Here is a 24,131-nt window from a genome sequence, read left to right as displayed (position 1 = left end):
ATAATTCAAATCTTTTGTGTATAAATAGAGCCCCAGACCTCCAATAAAAGGATCAAGCAATTCTACGCTTCTCTATACACTGTTCTTATTTATTCTTACTGTTTTTTAGTGTGTTTTTTTATTTTTCTCAATCATTATTGGTTGAGTGAAATTTTGCACCTACAGTTATGTTTTGGTCCTTTCTATACTTCAGTTTTATATTTTGAAAATTGTATTATTGTCGTAATCTTATGATTGATCGAAGTTAATTCTGTTTTCACTTTTGCTGCTGGAGTAGGAAACTAATTGATTCTTATATATTATGTTGTTCTTGAGCATAATTCATAAATTAGTGGGACGAATTAGAGCAGTTGCCAATTTCACATAGAGGCATCTCGATAATATATAAGATATGTGTATGTGTGTGTATATATATATATATATATATATATATATATATATATATATATTACTCCTCTTTCCTTCAATTTTATATACTACTTTTTGTCTAAGCCCAACCTATTTGCCTCATTTCCTTTCAGACTCTTGAGTTTGCTATGTTACCACTTACCACTGCAAACTCAGAAATTGGATTGCGCAGGAGATACGAATTAACTTTCTTAATAACCCTCATTTTAAAAGAATGCAAGGTAAGGGTCAAGGTCTAAGATGTCAAAACGTTTCCAATTGAGTTACAATTTTTTATTTATTTTTGAGTCTCGACATCAGAAGCGGACCAACACGTTCAATTTTAATTCTATTAAGAATATAATTTTAGAGAAGGTATGTTGATAAGTACATGCTATTTTTACTATTAGTGAGTTTTGACGTGTAAGCACTTAGGAAATATTAGGGGGAACCTAAGTTTTAGTCCATATATATTGTTTCTCTAATATCTTTTTTCATTGATTCTTAATTAGTGAGAGAAGATGTGAGGTTATATATATATGTAGAGAGAGAGAGAGAAAGAAAGGAAAGAAAGGTATATGGATGAGAAAAGTGATACATATTAAATGGATGAGGTCCTGCTACCTGGGTTTAGGATAGGTTTCTTCCCACTGATGAAGAACTAGGTGGTTTTTATCTGAAGAGGAAGATTCAGTAGAGGCCTCTTTCCTTATAGAACTTATCAAACAACTTGACATCTATAAATTCGATCCATGGGACCTTCCAAGTAAGAGAAAGTTCATGTTTTTTCCCTTTATATACATCAACTTCTTAGTCCCATGTTTTACTGTAATAGAAATATCATCTTTCTTTTGCTAAAACTCATGCATAGTCAACATTTTAAAAATGTTTAGCCTATATTAGAATTTCTCCTGCCACCTATGTATATATATATAATATAGTTTTCAGTAATTTTTATTATAAAAGAGAGGGTGGGTATTGGCACAATGGTAAGGTTGTTTCATTTTAACCAGAAAGTTACGGGTTCAACACCGAAAACAACTTCTTTATACAGAGTTAAGGCTGCATACATCTGCTCCTTCCCATCATGCACTAGACTAGCCCTAATTTTCATTATAGAAGAAGTGCAACTGAGCGAATCCTTTAAGAATACGAAAAGTCTATTCCGAGGGCAATATCTTATAGTGAGAGTGCTGTCATAATATGTAATGTTTCCAATTTTTCCTATTTTTCATGATATGATGACGTCATTGGGGTCTTTGTTTCTAGAGTCATAGGACGATGAGTTAGGATTGACTCGAGTCCTTCCCTGGGGAGTTGGGAGGTTGCTTTGTGAACCTCAACGACAAGGTTCTCATGACCTGTCTCCTTAGAGTTATGATTTTAGGATTTAATAAGTGTGTTGACCTAGGATCCTTCTTGTGTTGCCTTAGACAGCTCTTACGAGCTACGGTTGGAATGTGAGTAGTTTCACGTGATTAATTGCATTGGTGCAGTTAATTACTCTCCCTTGTCTTTAGAGACTTGGGACATTGTGTTAGGGTTCCGGTAGAATCCTGTCGAGTTCCCATCGGACTCACTGGCACCTTGAGGGGTATCATTCTTGTTGATGTCTCGTAACGGTTAGTATTGGGGCTATCCATTATATTTTTGTCTTGTTTCGTGTCGTGTTGGGATTCCATCTTGGGTATGAGCTAGTCTTGGGAGGGACTTACTGGCTCTATGTTTCGGATACCTTAATGGTCACTTGGGAGATGATTTTTTTCCTCGTAGTGAGAGATTAGACTCATCCGGGTTTTGTGGTACGCTTTCTGTGAGGTTGTCCTTTTGAAAGGCATTCCATTCTTTTCTTTTGATTTTGTGAAATTGCCCATTTGTATAATCATTTTTACATGTTTATGTGCCATGTCATTTTAAGCTTGCCTTAGAAACATGTTTAGAATTTGTGGACTATGTGTTGAATGAGCTACGTGATAAACTTGCGTTTTGTTTCCTGTGTGTAGCCTTAAAATAGGTCTGCTTCAAGACAGTGTCTTCTGATTTTATGGGATTCGATCTATTGGCTTGAGGGCACAGACTTGTCAGGCTTTGGATTCAGTATCGGAGTTATTAGTTTTCTCGTATGGGGGATTTATGGCCTTAAACATGATGGTGCCTATAACATTATTGTTAGAGTTTTAGGATTAGCCAAATAGTTCTGCAGAAAGACCTTGGACCATATCCCAACTCTCACAAATGTCTGATTTCCACTATGTTTTTGGCAGTGTCTGTTGTGACATTGATGCCATTGGTATTGAGAGGTTTCACGAGTAGACCTATTGGGGACGTGTTATGAACTAGTGTCTTATACGGTCATGCTACTGTACAAGTTGTGTGTTATGGGCGAGTACTAGTTGTCGTTGACGCTACCTTACTGACGAGTAAGTGTGGGCAGGCACTAGACGCTGTCATTGCTACCACACATTTGAGTGCGTTATAAGCGGGTTTTGGTCACTATTCGTACTGCCATGTCATTCTTAGTCAATTGTCTTGATTCGACGTGTCATTGTCTTGGGATTCTTTCGGTATTGTCATTAGGTTAATATGTCGATTCGTTCAGGGAGTTGTCTCTCGGTTCATGATTTCACGATCCTTCATTTGATCTTGAGGCTTTTGGAGTTGTCCTTTAGCACTTTAGAATCTATTCTTTGGTGTGACCTTAAGTTCAGTCCTAGTTCGGTTCTTCTCGGTATGTTCCTGATTTCAGGGAAAAAATCTCTTTAAGAAGGGTAGGTTATAATGACCCTATCATTTTCCTTCCTTTCTTTTTTCCCCTTTTTTTACGGATTTTCTTTTTGCGTTGATGTTTTCTTTTTTGAGTTCAAGCTTTGTCCCTTTGTGTTGTCTTGAGTGCTCAGAAATAGCCTCCGATACTCTTCTCTTTTAAGATTTTGCTTTGTTTTGTGAGGACCGTATCATTTCCTCACTTTTTTGACATTTTTCTTTTTTGTCTTTTTCCCGTTTATCTTTTCCTTTCACGTAACCTCATTTTTTGTGCTCGGATTTGATTTCCAACTTCGCGTACCTTCATTCTATTTGGTTTCCATGAAATGTGTGTCTTTACTTTTGTGGAAAAACACACTGGTTGTTCACTATGTCCATAAGGATATGGATGCAGAGTTTCTTCGGAAATATTTTCTTTTCTTGGGGTGTTTTTCATAAATATATTTTGAATATATTTTAATTTGGGAGTTTTTAAGAAAGTATCTTTTAGAAGATATTTTCATTTTGGGTCATTTGTGCAGTTCCTTTTGTGGAGAGGCCTTTGTGCAATTAACGAAAGTTAATGCCAAGTGTCCTGTTTTGGGCTTAGATCCTCGTACGGGATTCATTTTTACTTTTCGTCAAGTCGTGTACTCTTAGAATTACCTTCCGGTCATTTTTCCCAGTTTTAGGGTTTTTGACCCCAATTACTACCGAACTTGCTCGGGACATATCTTTTTGCTCAGGATTCAGTTTTCGACACTATTTCTTCCGTTGTTTATTTTTTCTCATATTAGGTCTTTTTTGTTCACAGTTTTTTCCCATTTGAGCGCGTAGCGCAGTTTTCACTTTTCGGGGCCGCGCAAGGCCCGTTCGGGGGACTTTTTTGAAAATTTTATAAATAGGGAGAGGAGAGAGAAAATTTCAAACATTTTTTCACTCTCCCCCACTGCTAGCGGCCACCCCTCTCTTTCTTCTTCTTCCTTTCACATTCTCTCCTCCATTTAACCTCTTTAGCCTTTGATTCTTCCCTCGCTGATGAAGGCTTTATCGTCGGCCTTGACAAGGCCTTCATTTCCATCCAACTAGAATCTGGTTTTGACCATTTTTTAGTTCGGTTTAGATTTTGGTGTTGTTGTAAGAGGGCTTGTTGTTCCCCCCCCCCCCCCCCCCCCCCCCCCCGTTGTCCCCGTCGTAACCCCGAAGTATCGTCGCATTCGGAAGGGTTTCGTTTTGATGTCATTTAAGATTTTATCTCAAATTGGGGTAGGGGGTGTTTATATGTTTATAATCTTAATGTATTAATTGTTTTGGGGTTTATATAAGTTGTATGCATGTTCTATATAAATTTTAGAAATTGTATATAGTTGTATCTTGCATAAAGTTCACTTTAGACTTGATATATGTAATAATCATGACTTGATCTTTGACATATATTAATTTGGAATCATTTAGATGAGTTTTGAAATATAGAGATTTTAATTAAATGAAGTAAGTAATTTTTATTTACTGGTTCAATTGATTTAATTAGGTATTTGACTTGATATATGTAATGACCAAGATATGATTTTTGACATATATTAAATTGAGAATATTTAGATGAGTTTTGAAATCTAGATAAATTAATTATTTTATTTAATTAATTTTTATTTAAGTGTCCCAATGATTTAATCATGTATTTAATGTAGGTTGTATGCTTAAATAACGAATTTGGACTTATAATATATTCATGTGAATATGTTTTTAATCTCGAGAATTTAATTATTTTTATTTAATTAAATTCTATTTAATTGTCCTATTGATTTAATCATGTATTTAGAGTTGTTTATATGCTTAAATCATAAAATTGGACTCGTTGTATATTCATAAGAATATGTTTTCAATATTAGATAATATTGTTGTTAAGTGTAACGAATCGTACATTGAAAATTCGACATTCAAATGTTTTGTGTGTGTAACGAATCGCATATTGAAGATTCGACATTTATATGCTTTGTACGTGTAACGAATCGCACATTGAAGATTCGACATTTCATATGCCATTATAGCTTGAGGACTTAAGGCATATATTGTGTGTTTCCAAATTTTGTTTGTGCATGATAAGTGGCTAAGTACTTTCGATATATATATGTATATACACATGTTGCATAATTTGTCGATTTTGAAAACTTGGGATGTCATTTCTATGACTACGGCTAGTTAGCTCTAGTACGGGGGATAAGAGTTCCCCCTATAGTCACGTGCGCACTTGGTTAGTAATCGGCAGGATAGCAACCCGAAAATCACTGCGTGTCGGTTTGATCCGATTTGATGTCCAAGTATTTTCACCCTTAGTTGATTTCGCATTTTAAATTTCAAGTTAATAACTTTGAGAATTTATAACTTGTTGCAATGTTTTGGATGTTCCAATTTTATTAAATTGCATCACCTAGTTGATTTCGCATTTTTAAATTTCAAGTTGATAACTTAGAGAATTTATAACTTGTTACGATGTCTTGGAAGTTCCAATTTTGTTAAATTGCATCACCTAGTTGATTTCGCATTTTTAAATTTCAAGTTGATAACTTAGAGAATTTATAACGTGTTGCAATGTCTTGGACATACCAATTTTGTTAAATTGCATCACCTAGTTGATTTCGCATTTTTAAATTTCATTTTGATAACTTAGAGAATTTATAACTTGTTGCAATGTCTTGGAAGTTCCAATTTTGTTAAATTGCATCACTTAGTTGATTTCTCATTTTAAGTTTCAAGTTGATAAGTTTGAGAACTTATAACTTGTTGTGATGTATTAGATGTTCCTATGTTGTTAAATTGTATAATATTGTGGTTTATGCTGGAAATTCTCTAAGGTAGCTTAGGATGCTCTATTAGTCTCACCTTGGATATAGGCGTTAGGTACCATGAACCACATGAATAGACTTATACTAAACTTGCAAAACTATTAAAACTTTAGGTTATACGAATGTTCATTTCCTAAGAATAACTTGTTTACTCACCCTAATTGTTTGGGATATTTTTCAGGTGTGGAGATATCCCTAGAATGGCTTAGTTCCATTAATATGTTTTTGTGTAATTTTAAGTACATGTAAGTGTTAACATGTTTACTTTTTGCCTTTGAAGTTGTAATGCTTGTTTTGGTTTCATATGTCGTTTTTACTTTGAAACATGTAAAGTGCACTTAGATACACTCTTTGGAACTTTTTTAATATGTATAAGGTGTGGCCAAGGGCCAAACACCATTTTATTCACATTTATATACCTTGGTATTGTAATTTGTTTTTTGAGGCAATATTACGAAATTCGAGATTTTAGCATGTCATTTTAAATTCGGAATATGTAAAGTGTGCATAAGTATACTCTTTATGACTCTTTATATATGTATGACGTGTGGCCAAAGGCCAAAACGTCTTTTGCTTATACTTATATTCTTTTGGTTTCATGTTTAACTTATTAAACAATCTTATGCAAATTTGAGGTTTGATAGGTCGTATTTTGCATTGAGTATATTTTAGGGCCATAGGCTATTGTTGCACGCTTAAAAATACCTTTTACGTTTGCGTGCATTTTCATTTTGCACAAACTCACAATTTCATGAAATGAGTACCCTTTGGACTCAACTTTGGCACTCTTTTGTAAAATCTAGTTTAAGGGTATTTTGGGAATTTCTTTTGAAAAATAAGCTTCAGCCTTGACATGGTCACTTAGAAAACATGATTTTACGAAAGGTTTCTTCACAACATATTTCCAAAAAAATGTTGTCTCGGTCTCGAAAACCCCGCGTCAAATCTGATTTTCTAGTGCGTGCATTTTTTCAAAAAAAAAAGAGTCTGATCTAAGGGGCATTTTGGGTATTTATCTTGAAAATTAAAAACTTTTTTTGACATGGTCGTATAAAAAACATAATTTTGGGAGGGGTCGCTTCACAACTTTTTTTTTCCAAAAAAAGGTCATTTAAGCCTTCAAAACAGCCTTTCAAGTTGGAAAATTGGTGCAGGCCCTTGGTTGCTGTCAATGGTGCTTTGGCCATCACTCCTTCGTCCGGACTCCGAATAAAGTGATTCTTGAGTCTAAATTCATTAATTTTTTGTTGTCTATCCAATGGTGTACTCGGTAGCACCCATATCTTTTTTTAGAAATGAACTTTTTGCCCCTAGGGTTAAACATTGTCGTTTTCAACCCTAGTTTTTCGTATCTTGTCTCTTTGAGTTCCATGACTTCATAGGGATTCATGTCTGTGTTTTAAGGATGACGCACATCTCTAGAGACTTTGTTTTATGTGTGACAGGACCATTTTGCTCTTGGGGCCATACTTGGTCTATTTTTAACCATTGCTTCAGTTTACGTTCTTGTTAAGTTCTGTGGCCTCATGAAAGGTCGCCTAGGTGTCTTAGGGACGATGTACATCGCTAGAGACCTTGCTTATGTTTTTTCTTTGTCATTTCGGATCCGTTTCGGGTCATTACAGGACACACTGGTTTGTAAAACTAGGCCATCACAGGGGTTGTATTTCACATTGCTTCTGGAGTATCGGGAGGTGGTACTTGTTGTTTGAGGATCCAAAGAGATAGACTGATGATTAGAATATTTGGGATAAGGGTGACTTAATAGGTTTAGCTAGTAGCCCCATTTGACTTTTGTCGGGGCCAAGGGTGTTCTGAGGAACGGTGAAGAGAAGATATATTGATGTTGAACCTAGAGTGTGAAGTTATTTTAACTGGGCGCGTAGATTGCCTTGGGAGGAGTAGTTCGAGTAACAGGTTAAGTGTTAGTGACCAATTGTGTTGTAGATAATTTTAAGGAGACAGTTGGGTGTTGAGCATTCTGGTTTTAATGCTCATTTTTTCTTTTCGGATTTGTCGGCATGGTATTGCCGTATAAAGATTATTTTTTAGTGGCAAGTAGTGGTTGTTATGGGGAGTATCGAGAATAAGGCATACTCTCTTATTGTGATGGTGTTATCCTGGGGATGCTTGAGGGGGATCGATTGGCGGTAGTCTATTGAGTCAGTGGGACGTGAGTTCAAGTTGTTATTCAAGGACAATGGTAGTAGAGGCGTTATGGCGTGATGTTTAGTACTGATCAGTAAAACGGTTTAAGGTGTGATCTGAATGTGGTTTAGAGCATATGAGTTGTTTATCGAATGTTTTCAAGTAGGTGATAGGGTTATGCATCAGTCGAGGCGGTTGTGGACGGCTTAGTTTTTAGAGCCAGTGCACATTTTTTTTTTAACGAGTAGTGGGTTGTTGTGACTGAGGTCATGAGTCTTGCACATGGTGTTCGAGGGAGTATCACCTCGAAAAGTAGAGATAGAATGGGTGATCAAATGTCATCGTATAACATAGAGGTTGTCATTTAGGAATAAATGGTTCCAGATGGAACCGGACACAGTGTCCGAAGGGCTGTAATTGTTTCTAGTGTTAGTATGCTGTAAGCATTGATGCTTTTGTCTGATGGTCGTATTATGGGATATACCCTAATACTCGATGAATGGGTAGTATAGATCTGACTTATTTTGGTTAGCATGGGTATCGCGGTGTAGCTTATGCGAGGTTCCAGTGTTCATGGTGTATGACGGTCCTTTAGTGGCAAGATTGCCTAGGTTCAAGTTCATAGTTCTGTACAGGTATCTGGTTGGTTCTCCTCCTTATGTGTAATGAGTTCATTTCATCTCAAGTGAGAATGGGTGTCCACGGTTGGACGATTGGAGAGTAGCATAACAGGGTGTCGGGTGCATTTGGGCACGAGTTGTTAGTCTCTGGTGAGTACAGGGTTCATTACCCTTCCATTTGTTCTGGTACTGACAAGGACTTTGTCATATGTCTTATCCTCCATTTAGGAATTGTGCGCGTCCGCGGATGGGCTGACCCGTGTGTAGTTTGTTATACTATTAGAGTTCACCGGTAAATGTTTGGTTGTATGGCTTGGTTGTTATGCTGTTAGAGTTCACCGGTAAAGGTTTGGTTATGTGAGGCATGAGTTGCCGAATAGGGATTGTGTATTTCAAGTGTCTGGTACTGGCGGTGATGGCTAGGGGATGTGTCATCAACTGGAAGTTCGAGGATGATTAGGTGATGTGATGTGAGTCAAATACTTGGATTTTTTTATAGACGTTTGATTCGAGCAGTGTCTTAAGGATAAATGTTGGTGTTATTTGAGTGCTAAGCAACTAGAGATGTGAATATGGGATTCTGTGAGGATTAAGGGGAATGATTGATTTTGGTTTTGAGATTTTCGGTATGAGATAGCTGTATTGTGTATTTTGATGAGGTAAGAATTGAATCGAATGATGTTTTGGAGTTGTCCACCTGGTATAGGTGTTGTAAGGAAATCGGAGAGCTTTTATGCTGGTCAATGATTGTGGTATTTGGTACCGTGTTGCTTTTACCTTGTTATAGTTGTTTAACTGAGGCATGATTAGGATTTTTAGCACAGGTTTATAACTGTATAGTTGTTTAGGTTACGTAGAGTGATGAATTAATAGTGAGTGGATCTCATTGTTGTTTTGTGAACTGTGTGAAATTGTGTTTGAGGTTTGGACTTGAGGACATGAACGAAGTTTGCGTTGAGACCGAATTGATGATGAGAATGGCCTGGCCAACCATTTCTCCTGAATCAGTTCCTCTTTAGCATGATGTCGAGTCAAAGGTCAATGATTGTTTCGATTTATCAGAGACAGCGAGAGCATGGAATTGTACGGTGTGACAGTGTGGATCTAGTCTGGGAAGGACTTTCGTTGGAATGATAGTGTTTTATGGATTCAGATGATTTATCTCGGTGATGAGGTATGTCAGGTACGACCAAGTGTCCGATAAAGGTTTGTGGTACGACCATTGATGATTGAAGATCTTGTTTTAAGGATTTGGGTCCGGAATATTTGATAGTACTATTTGTGATCGAGTAACTTATGATTATGTAGTCATTGAAAGAATCATTATTTAGTCATCTTAAAGTTGTTAAGTATAATGATTGCTGAATAGTGCGGTTGGTAGTCATTTGTACCGATATATGATGGTGTAGCTATGCCTTAGATAGCAAATGCTTAGTCAATGTGTAGATTAGAGTTTGAGCTTAATTATGAGATGGACAGGGTTCCTTGTCTGGGGTTTTGTGTATCCCTTAAAGGATAAGTCGTGATTGGATGTCGTCATGTTCGGTGGTCTAGTAACCGTTCTTCTTTTAAGCTTTGAAGCCTTGTGTAGCGATATAGAGTGGACCGATGTCCTTTTTGAGTCAAGTATATAATCCAGCTGGTTTTGTGTTATGATCTGATGAGTAATGAGTACCTTCATAGGGTGGTGAGCATTGTGTTTCAGTGGTAGTGGTGTGTGATTGCCTGTTGATTTCCCATGTCAAATGCAATATGGTTGGTGAGTTCTTAGTCTTGCAATTTTGAGAGATGCCTCTTGGAAAGGTCTATAACCGTGGGACTCTTTCTTTAAGGAAGGTAGATTTCGAGGATTAAATCTCTTTAAGAAGGGTAGAATGTAAAGTTTTCGATTTTTCCTATTTTCCATTTTCAAGGATTTTTTAATTTTTTGGGGTTATTTTTTATTTCATCTCGTTTTACGTGCCGAACACCTTGGGGTGTGCCAGGTATGTTCTGAGAGTTTGTTGGAGGATTTCCTTGAGTTTAGGACTCTTAGAAATGCATTGGCTGCCATTTCAGCATTTTTCCTTTTTCGGGCCAAGAGGTCCCAAGTGAGACCCGTTACCAGGGTTACTGAGCACAGGGACTGTGTTTTGGGTTTGTTACATTTCATGCATTATTATGTGATGTACAATTATGTGGGTACATGTTTAATCATGTGGTTGTATTATGTTAATGTATATATCTATACATATATATAATAATAATGTTAAAGGAAATTTTTTCTTCTGTTGGGCCCCACTATACATTTTAGTTGATATAATGGCCATAAGACCATTACCTGACTCCATCCTATTTTCTCTTTTCACACCAGTTCCTCCTTCTCTCTATATACATTTTTCTTTTTTCATTTCTTTACCATTAAAAGCTTAGATCTACATCAAACCCTTGGGATTTGGACTTTGCCATTGAAGGTAAGGTTGACGAGCACGACGAGGGCTTCATATTGATCGAAGCAAAGTCCCATTTGGAGCACTTTAGAATTTCAAATTCTTGGGCTGATTTGGGGCTTTTTCTCTATATTGAGGTAAGGGTTCCCCTAATGCCTCAAGCTTTGTCTTTTATTTGAGCAAATTCTATATTTTTTTTAATATATTTTGAGATTTTCAAATTATGAGATGAAATTGATGCCTTGTGAATATGCCTGGGTGTTAAAGCATGACTTGTTTTAAATTTTATTGTCAAAGGCATGCATGATTTTGTTATATGGAAGTTGTGTTAATGTATAAGTGATAACATGTCATTGGTGTGTATATGATTCTATGTTGAGCATGCCTATAGATAAATCTTGTAAATGTTTTGAAATAATGATGTGAAGAATGTCCCTGTCGTATTTAATTTTCAAAGTATGCCATGATTTTGTTTGATTGTTATAAAATGCCTCGTTTAAATTCATTGAATTATGAATGCCATGTAAATGATATTATTGCCATATTATTGAGTTGATGTTAAGAGAATGAAAAGTGGTGCATTTCATGACATGGCAAGAAGGGGGATTTGAAAAAAGGTTTGGAAAAGATAGTTTTTATAAAGGAAAATTTTTATTTGAAATAGGGGATTTTTATAAAATGAACCGGATTTGGCGAGTCCGGGGCAAACTCGACCTAAAAGAAGCGTGTACCAAATTTGGACGTGAAAAGGTTGATACTAGGCCCGAAATGGTTGCCGAATTTGGAACTAGGGATAGCTATCAATCTCTCCTTATTAAAGTCAGTTAACAATTTTCGAAAAGTGAAAGTTAGGTCGATAGACACCAAGCATGGGATAGGGTACATTACATTTCATATCATGCATGGCATTTTGCTAAAATGTAGTGTGTGGTTGATGAGATGCTTATTTGTGTTATAATTATTGTATGGACTCCTAATGCATGACCCCTATTTCTTTTCCATCCCTATTATGTGTTACGTGGCTCAAAGGAGTCAAAAGTTGACTCCTTAGGCGACTTTTACTTAGCCAATGTGCTCACCCCTTCTTTTCTATTTTCAGGTCACGGGAAGGAAGTGGCGGCCGACGTAACCTTATTTGTGAGTTTTCTGTGATGTTAGAGATATGATATGCTATGAGTCTTGCAATGATGTATATATATTATGTATTGATATTGGATAGAACTTTAATGCCCTTACACGACCTCGGGTTCGGGTCGTTATATAATAGACTTATTATTCTTAAGATATTTTATTTTTTAAAAAAAAAAAATCATCTTCTTGTCAAGAGTAGAGAACTTATTTTCTTTATCCTCATTGTTGCAAGAAGAGTTGGCAACTACTGGTGAGAAATAATACTATTTCTACTGACCGAGGGACCGGAAGTATAGGAACAGCACACGACCTAACCGAGTAACTGGAGTAGGGTTCTGGAAACAGGGGAGGAACTGGTAATGAGCTAACCTAGGCTATAGCTGAGGTCGAATTGACAAAAAAATAAAATAAAATAAAATTAGTACTATTGTTCCTATAAACCTATGTATTATTCTTCCTTTTCCAACCCAATCCAAAGTATTTCTATAAATAAAAGGAGTTATAAAATTTATAAAGGCCAAGCCTTAAATATGAGCAAGTCCATGAACAATGGACAGGCCCAATCACAAAAGAAACTGATGAGCGCTGAAAAGTGCGTATTTAAACCCTTTAAGCTTAGGCATTCTAGTACCTTTATCTATCTTACTTTACCGTTTTAGATTGATTTCATATTATTTTCATTTTCAGGTACTTATCCTAAAAATAAGCTAACTCAGCCAAATAAGAGCTTAATTGAAGCAATTCTGGGATTAAACAAAGAAAGGAGCAACGTGGAGAAAGAAGGAAGCAAATGAAGCCAAAGGTGGGAAGCAGCAAAGTTCGATCGATCCAAGTTCAAGGTTCGATCGATCGAACAATGATCGATCTCAGCACTTCAAGATAGATCCAAGCCTTGGCCCAAAAGCATAAAGTCCCAAAAGTTCGATCGATCCAACACCATCCTTCGATCGATCGAACACTTTTGTCCTTATTCAAATGATTGATCCTACCCATAGCTGTACCACCCACTAACCACTTTTGTCCTTTTCCCATAAATATCTCTCCAAAATATCTCGGATTTGTCTTTTCCCAAAAAGCTCAACCAGTTGGATCGATCCAGCCTAAGTTCGATAGATCTTAGCCAGTTCGATCGATCCAAGTCTAAGGTTCGATTGATCGAACTTCCTCCAGTGCGAAAAGGTTAAAATTCCATCTCATTGAAAGTTATCATTTATCCAATCATTAGGGAATATTGTGTGCACGACCCCAACTCATTTTGGGTGTCATTTTGACCTACCTATATAAGGATAAGGATTGCTTTTTAGAAAAGGAGCCAACATTATTTTCATATCATCTCTTGGAGAGCAAGCTTAGAGGAGGAGGAGGCTAGAGACACCATTGGAGTTCTTCATCAACAAGGAGCAGATTTCAACCATGGAGTTAGCCCTTGAGGGTTGGAGCAACATCACCATGAGTAGCTAGACATCCTCTTGGGGCTAAAGTTAGCCCCAAACATGTTTTATATATCTTAATCTTGTGTATTATTGAGGGATTAGTGTTGTAATTGATGTTTTGACACTTTAATATATATAGATCTTGTTTATTCAATGATTTATGTGGTTTAATGCCTCCAATTGATCATTTCATTCTATCTATATGTCTATATATGCTAGAATAGATGTTCATGTGCTTGTCTCTAGATTTTATGTTATTGATGCATGTCTATATGTATTGATGCTATAGATTTGAAGATTATCAAAACATAGTGCTTAAAGGAATGCTTTTGTGATTCTCTTGATGGTTCATACTGATCTATTGATGGATTGTGCCTCTCCCCTAGTTTATTTTCATGTTAGTAGTGTAGATGTAGTGTAGTTGTAATGTAGTGTTAAATGGGAGGACAATCTATGCTTATTGTTTGATGATCTAAGCTTTTGAATGCAAGTAGCATATGTCTCTATCCTTGTGTTGTATTTGGATTGTGAGCTTAATGAAAGGATTAATGACTTGTTTTGATCTATTGTGCCTTTCACATGTTGTTTAGACAATATATGCTTCATTGCTTAGATATATTGTGCCTTTCACATGATGTTTAAGCAATACATGCTTAACTAGTCATCCTTGCTTGTTGAATCAACCAAACACACACACACCAATATTGCAACACACCATTTACCCTCATTAATCACTTGTCAATGATATAGAAATGCATTGCTTGGTGGTGAGCTCTAAACCCCAAGATCTCTCTCTCTCTCTTACTTACTCTTAATTGCATTCTTTTGCTATCACTTAGTTTAATTTAGTTGCGCTTTAATCAACTAACTAACCAATTGTTTGATCACTCGACATACTAGCCCTAATAACAATTCCATGACATTGTTCGATCCTCATAATCCCTTGGGATGATCCCTACTCACCCTAGCTATATTTAGTAGTAGTGTTGGTAGTGGTTTTTATAAATTTAAACTTGACCCAAAAGGCTTTTCTTGAACCGCACATTCACTACATCAATTTGGCGTGAAGGAACAGCCATGATCACCATCAAATTTTGGCGCCGTTGTCGGGGATTTGTTGATTAGATTTGGCAACGTCGGATTTGTGGAATTGATTAGGATTAGTACTCTTTTGGTCGTGTCTTTACTATATTTTTTTTTATTTTTCTTGTTGGTTACTTATTGTGTTGATTACTGGACTAGGTACGTTGTTGGAAAGGAAGCAAGTAAAGGAGCCATCAAGCATTCAAGCAAGCAAAGAAAGCAAAAAGCTAAAAAAAAAAATAAAAACCAAATTCTAAAAATTTGCTAAGCTAAGCTTTAAATTTGGAGTTGAAGTGCTAAAGGACCTTTGTGAGACTTTCTTTACTCAATCCCTTAGTTAAATCATTGGCCCGCGTGAAGGCTTATTTTTAATTGTCTTGCATCATTGTTATTAAAGCATGAGAGTATGAATTAAGTGTTTGTGGAAGAAGTCTAATTGCATTGTTGTGAAGACATAGTGTTTGTCATTCTTTGTGTTTCTTTGTGTTTTGCATTTTGCATACATGGACGTCGTTCGTTGAGACCAACTCTTGTCCCTCTTGATTTGCATCTTGAATCTATCATTAGAAATCCTAGGGGAAGAGGAAGTTCAAATAGAGCCAATCTTTCAATGGATGACCATAATGATAATCATGTTGAGGACCTTGGTCACATAGACCAATAAGGTATCCTTCATCCCAATGTGCACAATGAGAACATACAAGTACCATTAGGCATGCCTAGGCCATTCATTCACCAACCACTACAACAACAAGGCCAAGTTCCATATGGAATGCCAAGGCCAATGTATGCTCCACAACCTCCCATCAACAATCAAGGAATTCAAAACCAAGGTGTTCATGTTGCACCTCAAGTAGCTAATTCACCTCTTGCTTTAAAAGACCATTACGTGCCTAATGAGTATAATGCACCTACATGCATACAATTGCCTCCATTTAGAGCACATCATTATGAAATTAAGCTACAAACCATTCAAATGCTTCCTAACCATCATGGACTTCCAAGTGAAGAACCTTACAAGCATTTGGATGAGTTTCTTGAAGTATGTTCCACCGTAAAATATATGGACATGCATGAAGAGGTTTTAAGACTCAAACTTTTTTCATTCACCTTAAAAGACAAGGCAAAGTATTGGTTTAACAATCTTAGGCCTTTTTCAATCACTTCTTGGGCAGAAATGCAACAAGAGTTCTTGAAGAAGTACTATCCGGTTTCAAAGACCAATGCCATAAGAACCTCAATTCGAGAATTTTCACATGGGGATGGAGAAACGTTTCATGAGGCATGGGAACGCATCAATGAATTGCTTAGGAAGTGTCCACATCATGACATGCCCAAATGGCAATTAGTTCAATACTTCTCTAAGAGCTTATCGGACAATTATAAGGGTATGGTTGATGCTTCCATGGGTGGCTCATACATTGATAGTCATGAGGATGACGTGTGGCGTCTCTATGAGAGCATGAGTGAAAATTCTTTACATAGAACACTATCATCTAAGAATGGTAGAAATTCACAAGGTAGGAAGAGTGTTGGCTTACATCAAGTCGACCATTCAAATGAAATAGCCGCCGAAATGAAGTTTTTATCTCAAAGGTTTGATCAATTTTTTATTAACCAAAACTCGGCGAACTAAGTATCTTCCTTCCCTAACCATTCTCATCGTGCATCAAACGAAACATGTATGACTTGTTCTAGTGTTCTTCATTCTACTTCTCATTGTCCTCACGGACAAGTGCAAAGTGAACCTAATGAATAAGTCAATACGGCTTTTGTGAACCAAGGGAACAATCCTTATGGTACTCATTATAATCCAAGTTGGAGGAATCATCCGAATTTCTCTTGGAAAAACCAAGGAGAGAGCTCAAACCCTTCCCAAGGCAGTTTTCAAGGGAAGTACATGCCACCCCCACTTCAAAACCAACGATCCCAAGGTTATAGACCTTATCAACCACAAAGGAATCAATTTGCTAATTCTCATTTTCCCAACCAATCTTATTCCCAAGGTAATACTAGAAGTCCCGCCTTTGAAGAGAAAGTTTTGAATGCTTTGGGCACTTTAGAAGCTAATACTCAATTGCTTCATTCTCACTCTCAATCTATTGCAAAGCTAGAAACCCAAGTAGGGCAAATAGCAAACACTCTCAATGCAAGAGATAAGGGAAAGATGCCTATAAATGCCCCACCTAAGCAACAATGTGTTATGGAAACCCATTCCTCATCGAAAGGCCACACCATTGAACATCTTAATGCGGTGACTACCTTATGGAGTGGTAGGATTGTGGACAATCAAGTTGGAATGTCCAATGAAGAAAGTGAACTGGTGCAACCTCAAGTTGTCACCCATCCCGTTTCACATCCCATTCCTCCTTCATTGCATATACATGATCTTGTAAATGAGAAAGTTTTGAAAGATGTGTTTGAAAAAGAAATTTTGAAGGATGAAGTTGAAAAGGTTTTGTTGAAAAATGATTTGAAAACTTTTTGTGTTGAAGAGAGTTCAAAAGAAAATTTTGAAAAAGTGTTTGAATCAAAGATTCCATTTCCGGATGCCTTAAAATGATCCATTTTAAAAGACAAGCAAAAGGCAAAAACCAATGAAATCATGGAAATGTTTAGGCAAGTGAAAGTTAATCTTCCACTATTAGATGCAATCAAGCAAATTCCGGCTTATGCCAAATTCTTGAAAGACTTGTGCACCCAAAAGCAGAAGAACAAGAGCCAAGCACCAAGAAAAGTGGTTTTGATCGAGCAAGTAAGCTCAATTTTGCAACATAACACTCTTCCAAAGTTTAAGGACCCCGGTTCACCCACTACATCATACATTATTGGTGATCATATCATTAATCGGGTGCTTCTTGACTTAGGAGCAAGTGTTAACCTTCTACCATACTCGGTTTATGTCAAATTGGGCCTAGGTGAATTGAAACCGACGTCGGTAGTTTTGCAACTTGCCGACCGATCCATTAAGAAGCCTAGGGGTATACTTGAGGATGTTTTGATAAAGATTGATAAATTCTTCTTTCCCGTTGATTTCGTTGTCATAGACACGGAACCGGTTCCCAATCCTAAGAGCCAAATTCTCGTTATCCTCGGCCGTCCTTTCTTGGCAACTGCTAATGCTAACATCAATTGTAGGACGGGGATAATAAAGATCTCATTTGGCCACATGAAGGTGAAGTTGAATATCTTTAATCCCACACCCAATTCATTTGACAAATATGAAAGAGAAGTTAATGTTGTAGATAAATGTCATGATCTTCAATATCAAGGAAATGAGCTTTTGTGTAAAGCCAAAACTTCCAAAGGATCATCTTCAACCTTGCATTCTAAAAGTCTTGTTTCAAATTCTTGCTTTGAAAGGGCATGGAAGCCCAAAGGTTGTAATTGCATAGACAAGGGACCAAAGATTTCTTTTGAGCTTAATCCAACAAGTTATTCAAATAACCATTTGTTGGGAGGAGTTCAAAACATTTATCACCCCAACAAGGAGGGGATGCATTATAAGATCTTTGATCCGGGCTAAAAGAGCCCAATGTCTTGTTAGAGACATTAAAGACTAGTAAAAGCATTCGTAGGGTGTCAAAACCCTATTCCTCCCCCATTTCTATCTTTCATTTCATTTCTTGCGAAGTCTAGATACTTGTTTTTGGTTCATATGCACTTCAAGGAACTTTGGTGAGGATTGCATAAGCTTTCATGTCATTATTGAGCATTCTGCATAGTTCTATCGATCTCAAACCTGAGTTCGATCGATCGAACTCCTCTCTGCATCCAACACTTAGAAAAAAAATTGACCTGCAAAAACTTGCATCCAAATCACCTCTATGTCCCATTGTTCGAACTAACTTTTAGATCGATCAAGAGACCTTCGATTGATCCAACTTCCAAGTTCGATCGATCTCATGATTCAACACTTAGAAAAAATTTGAGCTTGCATCAACCTGCATATTTTTGCTCTCTGTCTGATCGATCGAAACATTCCAAGATCGATCAAGAAATTCTTCGATCGATCCAACTTCCAAGTTCGATCGATCTCATGTTCCAACATTTAGCCAATTTTCTGAGCCAAAAACCTAGATATTTTTGCTCTCTGTCTGATCGATCGAACTCTTGTTTCGATCGATCTCAATCTTCATTTTATTATTTTGACTTTGTTTTGACTTTTCAAATTTCCAAAAATCCAAAAATATTTGCATTTATATTTCATTTTATTTCATTTTGTTTTATTTTATTTTTCAAAAAGTTTTCAAAAATTCAAAAATATTCTATTTTAATTAATTTTTAATTATTAGTGTTTATTCAAAAAAAAAAAGTTGTAAAAGTAATAAAAAAGTGAGGACTTCTCCCAAAAGGTGAGAAGTAGGAAATGATTAGATGGTTGTTGTCTTGATTTGTAGCCTAGTTGATTTGAGCTTGTAAGTCCGTAGGGGTATTTGAATGCCTAATACCCTAAAGCCGTCTAGTTTGGGAGTCATTGACCTAACACTCGACCTCATGAATCGCTAGAAAGCTTAATAGATCAACACATTGCACTATACTTCCATCTTTGATCCAAAAAAAAAAAATCTTTAATAAAAGGTCCACTTTTTGTCTTGATGATTAGTATTAGATTTGTGTGCTAGTTTGAGGGTAAGGATGTGATTAATTCTTTAGTTGGCTTAGATAGCAACACATTTGATACCAGTCCACTCAAAAAGGATTCTAGAATTATTTTGATTTGCATGATCATTTTCTTGATGTGTGGGGGACCATATTTGTTTATTTGATGTTGAGATTTTGGGAGATTGCTTAGAAAGGGTTGAAAAATTGCATACTTGAGGTAATTTTCTCCCAATGCTTATTTGCAATATTGGTGCCTCTTTTGAAAGAATGAGCTTAATGTTTGTGGATACCATTTCTGGAAACTCTCACAAGACTTTACTCATCCACTAGGGCTAACCTAGGGGTTTAAAAGGCTTGTTGCATATACTAAGTGCAATCGTGTTCCCTACGAAAGTGGCGTTATCCATTTATTATTTTCTAGTTCGTAGTTGTATAGTTGTTCATTTCATTCTTTTACTTTCTAGTTCATTGCTAACGACTAGCAATATTTAAGTTTGGGGGTGTGATGAGCACTAAAAAGTGCGTATTTAAACCCCTTAAGCTTAGGCATTCTAGTACCTTTATCTATCTTACTTTACCGTTTTAGATTGATTTCGTATTATTTCTATTTTCAGGCACTTATCCCGAAAATAAGCTAATTCAGCCAAATAAGAGCTTAATTGAAACAATTCTGGGATTAAACAAAGAAATGAGCAAAGTGGAGAAAGAAGGAAGCAAATGAAGCCAAAGGTGGGAAGCAGCAAAGTTCGATCGATCCAAGTTCAAGGTTCAATCGATCGAACAATGATCGATCTCAGCACTTCAAGATAGATCCAAGCCTTGGCCCAAAAGCATAAAGTCCCAAAAGTTCGATCGATCCAACACCATCTTTCGATCGATCGAACACTTTTGTCCTTATTCAAATGATTGATCATATCCACAGCTGTACCACCCACTAACCACTTTTGTCCTTTTCCCATAAATATTTCTCCAAAATATCTCGAAGTTGTCTTTTCCCAAAAAGCTCAACCAGTTGGATCGATCCAACCTAAGTTCGATAGATATCAGCCAGTTCGATTGATCCAAGTCTAAGGTTCGATCGATCGAACTTCCTCCAGTGCAAAAAAGTTAAAATTCCATCTCATTGAAAGTTGTCCTTTATCCAATCATTAAGGAATATTATGTGCACGACCCCAGCTCATTTTGGGTGTCATTTTGACCTACCTATATAAGGATAAGGATTGCTCTTTAGAAAGGGAGCCAACATTATTTTCATATCATCTCTTGGAGAGCAAGCTTAGAGGAGGAGGAGGCTAGAGACACCATTGGAGTTCTTCATCAACAAGGAGCAGATTTCAACCATGGAGTTAGCCCTTGAGGGTTGGAGCAACATCACCATGAGTGGCTAGACATCCTCTTGGGGCTAGAGTTAGCCACAAGCATGCTTTCTATATCATAATCTTGTGTATTATTGAGGGATTAGTGTTGTAATTGATGTTTTGACACTTTGATATATATAGATCTTGTTTATTTAATGATTTATGTGATTTAATGCCTCCAATTGATCATTTTATTATATCTATATGTCTATATATGCTAGAATAGATGTTCATGTGCTTGTCTCTAGATTTTGTGTTATTGATGCATGTCTATGTGTATTGATGCTATAGATTTAGAGATTGTCAAAACATAGTGCTTAAAGGAATCTTTTTGTGATTCTCTTGATGGTTCATACTTATTTCTTAATGGATTGTGCCTCTCCCCTAGTTTATTTTCATGCTAGTAGTGTAGATGTAGTGTAGTTGTAGTGTAGTGTTAAATGGGAGGACAATCTATGCTTATTGTTTGATGATCCAAACTTTTGAATGCAAGTAGCATATGTCTCTATCCTTGTATTGTATTTGAATTGTGAGCTTAATGAAAGGATTAATGACTTGTTTTGATCTATTGTGCCTTTCACATATTATTTAGACAATATATGCTTCATTGCTTAGATATATTGTGCCTTTCACATGATGTTTAGACAATACATGCTTAACTAGTCATCCTTACTTGTTGAATCAACCAAACACACACACCAATATTGCAACACACCATTTGTCCTCATTAATCACTTGTCAATGATATAGAAATGCATTGTTTGGTGGTGAGCTCTAAACCCCAAGGTCTCTCTCTCTCTCTTACTTACTCTTAATTGCATTCTTTTGCTATCACTTAGTTTAATTTAGTTACTCTTTAATCAACCAACCAACCAATTGTTTGATCACTCGACCTACTAGCCCTAATAACAATTCCACGACATTGCTCGATCCTCATAATCCCTTGGGACGATCCTTACTCACCCTAGCTATATTTAGTAGTAGTGTTGGTAGTGGTTTTTATAAGTTTAAACTTGACCCAAAAGGCTTTTCTTGAACCGCACATTCACTACATCAATTTGGCGTGAAGGAACGGCCATGATCACCGTCAGAAACCATAATAAAACATAACAGCTCCAGTTAAGCAAACCAAACACATTGTTAGTCTGTAGAAAAAGACTTATACTCAATATTAATCCAGTGAAATATTGATTTTTATTTTTGTAAAAAAAAAAAAAAAAAAAAAAAGTTTTGTTGATGACTTGATGGTTTCTTGTTAAATTAGGTAATTTCTATATAATAGATTAATAACTAGTCAGGGGCGAAACACATAGGTGTTACTTTCTAATGTGAATTTATTGATAAGGAACATATATATCTTGCATTCTTGCAGGCGTTTGTTTAATACTTGTATGAAACATATTTTAGTGGATTTCTGACTGTGAAAACACATTAGAGTTTGGAAGTGTAAATGTGTTCAAAGGTTGTAGATTATTAGGTTTAATTGAATGACCGACGCATGAGAATTCTGTATTTAGGGCATGGATCAATGACACACTAAGCAATTATGTGTTTAATTATTTTTAGTCCTCCCTACTTTGCAATCCTGGCTCCGCCCCTATCTAGAAAGCAACCGGAACAGACCGGCCCATCTATTCCTCTGACGGTTCCAAGTGCATCGGCTTAAAGAAGTCCCTTGTTTTCTACAAAGGTAGGGCTGCCAAAGGGACAAAAACTGACTGGATGATGCACGAGTTCCGGTTACCTTCTCTCACTGATAACTCAGCGCCACAAAAGCGATTCGTGGACAAAAACATTCCCACCACTGTAAGCCATTAGAAGAGTTCAATTTACATATTATTTGCAGAAACACTAGGACACAGAGGACTAAGATACTATGTGTTGTGGACTTGCAGGACTCATCATGGGCAATTTGCAGGATCTTCAAGAAAACCGACTCCACTGCACAAAGAGCAATATCTCACTCTTGGGTGTCCCCACTATTACCTGAAATCAGATGTACTCACCCAAGGTGTGTACACAACACTCAGTACATCAGTTCAGAGAACATGTCATTGATATCAAAAACAAGTTCACTCATCAACTATGGTAGTTGTTACTTTAATGATATACAACAATCATCTTTTACTAGCTTCTCTCCTTCGGACTTCCCCTCCAACAATGGAGATCTTCCCCTAAGCTACACATTTCCGTCCCTCGACATGTCAGGACCTACCAAACTCACAGTTGATGCATCTTCTATGCCACTGAACATGTCATATTCCATCTTGGGAGATTTTGGTCAGTATGACAACTTAGAAATGGAAAGGAATGGGAGTCATGGAGAAGAAACAGACTCGATAAAGGATCCGAATGTAGCACATTTTTTCGATCAATGGGGGAGTACGACATCTGTTGGATTTAGGGTTATGAACTTATAATCATGGAAACCCTCTGTCGGATGCATGGAGGGCAGATTTTCTTTGGGATTCTTCCCCTTGTCCTAGTGATCAGATGTCCACTAGTTATTCAACTAACAAGTGCTATAATTAATTTATGAAGTTGAAACATTGTCAAACCATTGTTTGTTTTCCAGTTTTGTGCACTCAAGTTCATGTCAGAACAATATAGGATAGTAGTTTATAATCGTTTTTGTAGAGCCTTGAATTTCTTTTTTGACTGCGAAATGAAAAAATTACTAATCCAAGTATTATATAATATGGAAATTTTAGTCTCTACTCTTTATGAATAAGATCAGAGATTAATTTCAATGGCTATAATATATAGCAGCAGAAAAGTATTCATCAAGCTGTGAAGCCTTTGTATCAAATGGTAGCCTTAATTACCATGTACACCTGTGGAAATCTTGTTTGGTGGGTCACAACATTCTACAGAGGTAGCTCCCATATAGTCTAGCCAGTTCGTTTGCAAACAGAATTTGAGCTACTAGAGGATTGGAGGAAATCCTAGCTGACTGGTGGTTTCTATTTATTCAAATTCGAAAATAAGGACTCTCCTAAATAGACTTGCCATTGCAAATAAGCTTAACATAACAGTAGAATTCAGGGAAGGTTATAACTTCCATCTAAAAAGAGGACCACTTTCAATCCTTCTCAACAGATCACCGCTCTTTTTCTACTTACACAGCTGTCCATTAGATACTAAATGTACAGACCTAATGTTTGTTCATGCAATTCACAAAGGTGCTGCTTCACAGGGTTACAAAGTTTGAATTTATTGCCAAGAATTCTTACATAATGGGACTGTTCCAATGCTAATTGAAATTATTAAAAGGATTAATAAAAGTTTATAATCATATCCTAATACAAAAGCAAATAAACTCACCTCCTTTGTCTTCACCCTGCAATGGTAA

At 36.6% G+C, this 24,131-nt stretch overlaps 2 pseudogenes; one reads left to right on the top strand and one right to left on the bottom strand.

Moving 5' to 3' along the window:
• The first annotated feature begins 965 nt into the window (after positions 1 to 965).
• Positions 966 to 23,311, top strand: LOC132296166 (protein FEZ-like; annotated as a pseudogene).
• On the bottom strand, positions 16,050 to 16,148 carry LOC132297990 (small nucleolar RNA R71; annotated as a pseudogene).
• Positions 23,312 to 24,131: the final 820 nt, after the last annotated feature.

Source organism: Cornus florida, unplaced genomic scaffold, assembly GCF_030987335.1.
Source record: "Cornus florida cultivar Cherokee Brave unplaced genomic scaffold, ASM3098733v1 CherokeeBrave_3.0.0_Hap2_Chr02, whole genome shotgun sequence".
In the NCBI taxonomy this organism is placed as follows: domain Eukaryota; kingdom Viridiplantae; phylum Streptophyta; class Magnoliopsida; order Cornales; family Cornaceae; genus Cornus; species Cornus florida.
Note: the sequence above shows the minus strand (reverse complement) of the source record. Positions and strands in the feature narration are given on the sequence as shown.